This window comes from Galleria mellonella, unplaced genomic scaffold (genome assembly GCF_026898425.1).
Source record: "Galleria mellonella isolate WM207_F2 unplaced genomic scaffold, CSIRO_AGI_GalMel_v1 utg300, whole genome shotgun sequence".
Lineage (NCBI taxonomy): Eukaryota > Metazoa > Arthropoda > Insecta > Lepidoptera > Pyralidae > Galleria > Galleria mellonella.
Genome location: NW_026442068.1, coordinates 3032817 through 3041095, shown reverse-complemented (window position 1 = coordinate 3041095; position 8279 = coordinate 3032817). Strand labels below are relative to the sequence as shown.

General features: G+C 29.9%; 1 long non-coding RNA gene across 1 annotated transcript; it reads right to left on the bottom strand.

Annotated features, from left to right (window-relative positions):
• Positions 1 to 4180: 4180 nt before the first annotated feature.
• Positions 4181 to 5542, bottom strand: LOC128200879 (uncharacterized). The gene is made up of 2 exons (XR_008252939.1): positions 5057 to 5542; positions 4181 to 4779 (listed from the first exon to the last, which is right to left on the bottom strand). It is a non-coding gene; the product is annotated as an uncharacterized LOC128200879 (long non-coding RNA).
• Positions 5543 to 8279: the final 2737 nt, after the last annotated feature.

Below are 8279 nucleotides of genomic sequence, written 5' to 3'. Positions count from 1 at the left end.
TAATTGTATATGTTATACACATAGATGTTGTACAAAGCTTACGCAAGGGGAAATTTTGTCCGTGGACGAAGTACCCATCCTTTGTAAATTATATAATAATAGCTTTTTATTGACAATTTTTAAATAAAAATATTTTCCTTTATTTCAATGGAACTATTTGAGGATAGAGGATAAATGAAATATAAGGAAGTAGAAAGAAGAGACTAGATCATGTTCCGAAAAAGCTAAATTAGTAAAAATGGACAAATGTCAATTTTGAACCTTGTATGACAATGTCATAAAAAAACTACAACAGACATATATTCTACTCAGTCACTGGAATGTATAGACGGATTTATATAAAATTTAAGGTAAGCTATGCATCACTAATAAAAAAGAAACTGCGTATGTACTATAACCATAGCGCGATACGGCAACCGACGGCACGCCTCTTCCTCCTGCGTTGTCGGTATCCGGCTAATATACTCTTCATGATAATTGAAAAAAGTTGAATGATAACAATTGAAGTTTGATATTTAAAGAAAATATTTTTGTTACCATCCAACAGCTTTTTAATTTAATTTAAACCGTTATAGAGACTAAAAATAGTAAAAAGTTTCTATTCTTGGTCTGTTATTAACTTAGATCTAAGGATCTAAAATTATGAAGACTAGAACAAGCAAAATTTTTTTTATGGAGACACGATTAGATGTTAAATTACTTACTACTTTACCAAATTAATAGAAATACTAGTCCAAAAAAGGAATCAGTTAGAAATTCATTGTTATTTAAGTCCGTATAACATAATATTTTGAACTAGCTTATATCCTGTGGCTTTACCCACGTGAATTACATTACAAGAATTAGATTTTTGGAAAAAGTTTTAATTTTCTTATATAACCGTAAATGACTGAAAACATTTGAATAAAAGTAACATGCCCATGTATAAATAGAAATGGCAAAATTGATGATATACACGTAGATATCTCATGAGATGAAGTAAGTACTTACACTATTATTCTGTAATATGAAGGGTAGATAAGTATCACTACTATTTTATTCACTTATTACTTGCGCTATCTATGCTGGTGGAGTACCAATGATAAATGATAGGTGATGATGAAGTCATGACAGTTGACCCATAATAACAAATTCACCTTTTTTTTCTTTTGAGCTTTAATTTAGAAAAAAGTTATAGAATATACTAATGGCTAAAATAGGTTTTGCTTTATATTAAAACAAATAATAAATAGTAGGTAAGTAACATATTGGTGTAGTCTAAAATGTTTTTAAATAAGTATCTTTATAATAGAACATTACATTAATTCAACTTACATACACTGTTTCCTAAATTTATTCATAGTTTTAGTAGGTAGGTACTTACCTACTTTTATGATCAGTTGGGTACTCCGACAATGTTAGGTAGTTTAAATTGGGACAACAGATGTTGACAAGCTGTCGACAGTGTTGTTTGATGGCCGGATGGGCCTGGCAATGTGATAAAAGGATATTATTGGTTATTGGACTTAGAAGTGGTAATTGACATTGTTATAAGAAGGGATAGGATAAGGGGATAAAGCGATTCGAAAAATTCACCTTGCTTTTTTGGGTATTAAAATTACAAATTCCTACCAAATTCTGCCATATTTAGTAGTAATTTCTAGCAGTTACATAAATAGATGGAATGAGCCTAACATTTACTAGTTATTAGATTTACTATTTAATAGTATATACAGTTAATACGTGACAAATCAACCGTTAAGATGCCTATTGAAGTAAAAAAAAAATTAAATACATTAAGTAACATTGGAAATTGTTATTTTAAAAAATGACATAATTGAAATATTGTCACATTTTAGCTTGAACGCTTTTCAATATGGAATAAAATAGTTTAATAAGTATCTATATATATTAATTAAGTAGATATCATCATCAACAAGCGAGACTAAACAAACGGTGTTTCGCGTAGGAGGAACATGAACTCAGTACTAACATACACAAGTACTTACCGTAACCATAAGAATAAATATTATTATTCTTATGCCATAACTAGAGACCCGTATCTAACCAGATGGTTCAATACATACATGTAATATATTGGATATACTAAGGACCTACACGCGTGTTATACAAGGCTTGCGTAAAGGAAGTTTTACTACAATATACGAGTACAATGTCTGTACAGGCCTATATGAGAAGATTGATATTGTGATCAATGCGGCCGATTCAGAGGTGCTATCTTTCTATACTTCTCCTAACCTATTACATTATTTTAATAATTTCGCGAATTTATTTTTTCAACAAATTTCAAAGTAAGCAGATTCTTAATTCGGTTGTATTTTTTTATGTTTACCCTGTACCCTGTTATATCAACCTTCACCTGGAGTCTCGTAGTAATTTTTTTATAAATTCGGCACAATGAGATCGCTTTCATTTTCAATCGACTTCAAAAAGAAGGCAGTTCTCAATACAAATGTATTTTTTTTATGTCTATTACCTCATAATTCCATCAGTTTTAAACCAAATTTTAACAGATTGGTTTCATAGAAATTTAATCAAAATAGGCTCAGTAGTTAAGTTTTTAAATCAAATTAACTGGTTTTGTCACATTTTAAATCAGTTTTTTGTGGGATATAAACTTTGATTATTATTTTATACTTTATAATAAAACTAGAATTGTTGATATAGCCAATAAGACTGGTAGACTAAAATGCCAATGGGTTGGGCACACTTGGCGCAGTACCGATGGTCCTTTATGCAAACGTGTTCTGTAGTGCTATTCTCTAAGCAAACAGCCTAGACATCAGCCTTGACGCAGCGATGAAATATTGAAATGGTATTCACTAATTCTTAAGACGCGACACTAGCGCCCAAAGACGAGCTCAAAGACGAGCGGCATAAACGGGAACTACTCAAGGCTGTGCGATTTGACATTTTGCCATAGTATTTGGTATTCACTAACAAAAATCAGCCTCGCCTTCGCCGACAGCCTAGCCTACAGCCTCGATTTCTTATGTCAAACTCAAAAGCTTTGTTTTCTACGCTGTTTGCATAGTATTCATCTAATATATTTATTTGTTTCTTGAATTCTGTGATTATTAATTGTATTGAAATTATCAATTTGTGTTTAAAAACGATTGCTGCCCGTTTATGTGTAATGACCCATTTGTTGAAAGAAGCTAAAATAGAAAATGATTGTAAGAAATGCCGACAATCAACAACTTTATGTGATGTGGATTATATTCATCATTACCGACTTTCTGAAGAATTAATCAATATGTTAGAAAAAGAATTGTCACCATGTATGCCTGTTCCAGAGAGTTGTTAAAGCTAAAGGTTTGTAACTTAAATTTTATTAATTGATGGTATTAGGTACATAAATAAATTTAAAGCAGGAAAAAGAATACTTTGCAGTGATTGTGTGCACTTGTTTATTTTATTGAGACAAGCTTAATTGTGTCAGCAGATGTTTGTGTAGGGAACAACTAGCTAGTTAATAATGGTGTGTAACAAGTATTCTAGTATGCATAATAATACTTCTGGTGTTACAAACATTCATGGATCATGGTAACCATTTCCCATTAGGTGATCCATAAGCTTAGTGGCCTCTGGTTTTGTATAAAAATAACTATGTCTAATATGTTAGAAAGAAACCAACTTAGTTAAACATGTAGTAAATTATTAATTCATGTCAATTAATTTTTGTTAAATTAGACCACTAAATTTAGCATTCAGGTTGAAACTATTATAAAAAATTGTTTCAAAATCATAGTTTTAAAAAACATGACACACATAAATTCAGGATTGGCTATGTGGCTAATTAAAAATAATTACCATTACTTGTTTTTTTTCAGGTGATTTTGAAACTCATTTAGTAGCATGACACAAACCCTTGGACAGCCACAATAATAGTAGTGTATTGCTGTATTGTTTGTGATATGCTGATAATATGATGCAGTTACATCATCTATACAAAATGAAGAAGCACAAAAGAAAATTTTGTAGTCTGAAAATAAGCTAGCTATACTTTTTGTACTTATATCTTAAAACTATTTTCAAATACTTTTTTATTGTTACATTTTTGTCTACCTGTGAATTAAAATTAATATTATATTATGTTGTAAATGTATATTTTAATTTAAAATTATTATAATTAATTCATATTATAACTAGTATGGAGTAAGAAATTAAAAAAAAAATATTCATTAAAAATTATTTATTTGAAATTGAAACAAGTTTATAATTATAAAATTTTATTGTAATTGTGTTTTTATTTGAAAATTATATAAGATGAAACTTATATTTCAAAATTACTAATGACTATTAAATGACATAATTTAATCTTATATTTTCAATAATGAACTTGATTTAACTAATAATTCCAATAACTCTTGTTATGTTTGGCAGTGTATATTTTTAGAAATGTATTATTGTAAAATCTATTAGTATTTTAAAAACCAAAATTGAGGTTTCTCCCCTTCTTCACAATGGATGGTAGAATCATAAAGAATTACCATTTATAATATTTTAAATTTAATTGAATAAAAATTATTTGACATTTTTTAAAATTTTTTTTAATTAAATCATACAATGGCTGACTTTAATTTAGTCATATCTCATTCATTAGCTATAAGATATGAACTAGTGTTGTCTGATTCTCTATCAAAATTTGTTCTGTCTCTACTCGGTGCTCTTCAGTGGCAACAAATCTTTGTGAGACTACTCTCTTTCTAGTTGAGGCTGCTATTGTGAAGGAGATAAGTGTCATCGGGATACTGTCAGTCAAATGACGGCGTGGACCTAAAAATAACAATAAGACCAATTAGACACATAATTCTAAAATTATAAATTAGTTATTTATTTAAGATACTCCACAAAAATATAATTGATCCTTTTTTCTGTTCGTGTATGTCCTGTCACAAGCCATGTCTGATTCTTTATATAATCCATCAGCATCTCCGACTACTTTGCGAAGGGACCTCATTTCATGGCATGTTACGAGATATGCATTTATTTTAGTTACTAAAAATATAACCTTAAAAACAATACAAGTAAATAAAAAGCACATTTTACTTACGTATTTGATAGATACATCCAAACTTATAAAACGTTGGTAAAGTTACGTTAATTTTATTAATTATTTTTAAAAGAGAATAAACAAATACAAAAAGTGCGCCTCTGGAATGTTAAGTACAAGGAATATAATACTCTCTACGTACCTACGTATAAGTGTTATTTGTTTATTTTACGGCAATGGAAGCAAGGGTATTCAAACAAATCTTAACTTTAAAAAACAAAATCAAATGTTTGATGTATAAATTTATGTTTATTTTATATAATATTTATTTAAATAACATTCTAAACTGAATAAAACATTCCATTTGTCAATAAAATATTATATTTCTACAGTTATCGGTTTCATTTTACGGTTTTTGTTGCAAGCCCTATCTCGTCCGTGCGCACAGCCTCGAGTTATCACAGCCTACAGTTCGTCGATGAGGTTTGACACGTTAGTGAATACCAATTACCGCAGCGCTGTAGCCACGGTCGTTCGCAAGGCTGATCAGCCTAGACTCGTCGGCGGGCGCAGCGTTCATTGCTGACGTTGATGACTGTTGTACATGGACCATCATAAACAAGAATTACAATAAGTTTGATTATCTGTTAGAAAATTATTCCATATTGGTATTAAAATTTCACAATGATATCTAATTGAAATTTTTATTTTAGAGTTTAAAGAAATAGCGCCTCAGAATCGACCTCAATGGCTGTTTAAAGTAGTCATTTCGAGACATTTTATTGACGCTTTTTGTAAATCTAAACATATTCACTTATTTCTATGGAACTTAATTAAGAGCTATGATTTAAGGTCAGAAGCTAAACGAAAATACCTTAAAATAACTGCATAAGAAGAAAAGGCGCTAGATCAAGCATGGAAAAGTTACTCAAAATATCAAAAGTGTATTATTAAGATAGACAATTATTAATTTTGTGATTTTTATATTACCCCAAACAGTTTATGTATTAGTTACCTATTTTCGACAGCTAATTATTTCGTTTTTAATAATAAAAGAATTTAGGGGCTTGTAGGAAATCGTACTTCATATATTTTTTTTAGTATTTTAATTTCTGATGATTTCATATATAATATATTTATTTATTTATTTATTCTGGATTAGGCACACCAACAGTATACATGTTACACATAAATTAAAAAACATTTCTTATGTAGTATGCTGATATGCATACCTATAGCAGGCGTACACAACATTGACTACAGATTATATGTATATAAATGTCATAATATAATTAAAATATTATATAAATTATATTAGAGATACTTATGACGTATCTTACATCTAATGTTTACCTATCACAGCATATTTATCAAGTGGTAAGCTATTACTTTTTCAATAATTAGATAAATATTTGTTTGTACTTTTAAAATTAACAAATAATTTCAATTATCACACTTAGGTACCTTTCTATATGAACACTGTTAACGGCAATTGTTTTTGGCGGTGACCACATGGAGGTCGACTTAACATCGTATATAGTAATGAAGTCCCCCACCCAGCTTAATTTCACTAACAGTTGTTAAGAGGCCTGCCAATAAAAAATATCTATATTACTAGAACTCTTAGTACTCGTATACCTTCTAGCAAATCAATGGTAGATCTATACTCGAAAATGCTTATAACTGTATGTAAGTTTTGATGTACGTATTCATACATCGTCTACAAGTGGAATGTTCATAGCTGTCAAATTGAGACTATCTGATGTTATCGTACTATTATAATAAAATTGTAACTAGACGTGTCTGTACATTAAAGATATTTAAGAAAAATTGATGTAAGGAATATTGATAAGAACAATAGAAGTCAAAACAATATTTTTAAGACATTTTGTCTGTCTGTTTGAATATTTGTTCTGTAATCATGCCAAAAGTACAACACCAAGTTGGATGCGGTGTTCATAGTAGTGTTTCTGAAGATGTCACTTGAAATCTGGTACGTTTTATCTTGATACGCTATTTAAAAGTAATTTATTTATATGGCTTTCCTACTTCTGAAATCCACTCATACAAAGTAGCAGACCAAAAACTAGCTTAAAATAAATTTCATAAAAAGTGCTCTAGCTCAGCGGGGATGTCGACCTATGCTACGGGGAAGATAGATCACTGTGCCATTGTAAGTTTGATTTGTGAGTAGGGCTGCCATTTGTGAGCCGTGATTCACACTCACAGACAAGGCATCACTATTTCACTGTCAAATATCGCTATTTATCGGGCGCATTCCTTGACCTCTGAACTGAGATGCATCATGCGATGGCAGCTGACTTTGTTCGAAGTGAAGTTAATGTTTCTTGGATATTGGTATAACAAGAACGAATGGAGTTTAAAGTTCAGAAGCCAGGCCACGCGTACACCATGAAGGCTTTATACAAAAAGTATATAAAACTGTATACAAAACATCGTGAGTACTAATTACTTAGGATTGAGCAAGGTAAATAGGATTATAGAGCGAATCCGATCGTAATATAAAAACATTAGGGTCAATTCTGAAGCGCCAATTCTCTAAACTTTAGAGTCTAACCCCATCTTTAAAATTAAAATTTCAATATGACATCACAACGAAGTCTTTATTCTAAAGACCAATGTGAACTAAATTTCTAATAGATATAAGTCATAATTATTATAAATTTACTTTATAGTAGTCCATAAAATAGTATCTTCGCAAATCAAGCCCATTGTTATGTACATCGACACCTTGAAAGCATTGCAATCTATTAACATTTTGAATTTTCTTCCGTATAATTCCGGAAAATGTTTGATTGTTCATATAGCTTTGTTCATTACGTATTTCATACATGTTAGTTCGATCCATCGATTTATGCTGTCAGATTTGGAATTTGCAATAATAGGTGTAACCACATTGTATCTACTGCTTAATTTAAGATGGCGCTGTGTTATATTATATTGTATAATCCATCTCAATAGGCTGAGCCGTTAGGCTAAGATCGTATAATACGGAATAATACCGTTGTCATACCGGGGTAGGTGTAGGTAAACGAAACTGAATTGTTTACCATATCATTTAATACGAGTATTTATCATATTTTTTCAACTGTTATCGGTAGTTGAAGTAATTTTTTAACGTTGAAACACTAGGTAGGTACTTTTATTAATAAATTGAAATGTCACTAAATTGAATTATTCATGATACATGCATAAAAAATATTTTTTTTTTCTAACACTTATATAATAATACTACTTATTTTATATTTCACAACCTATCATA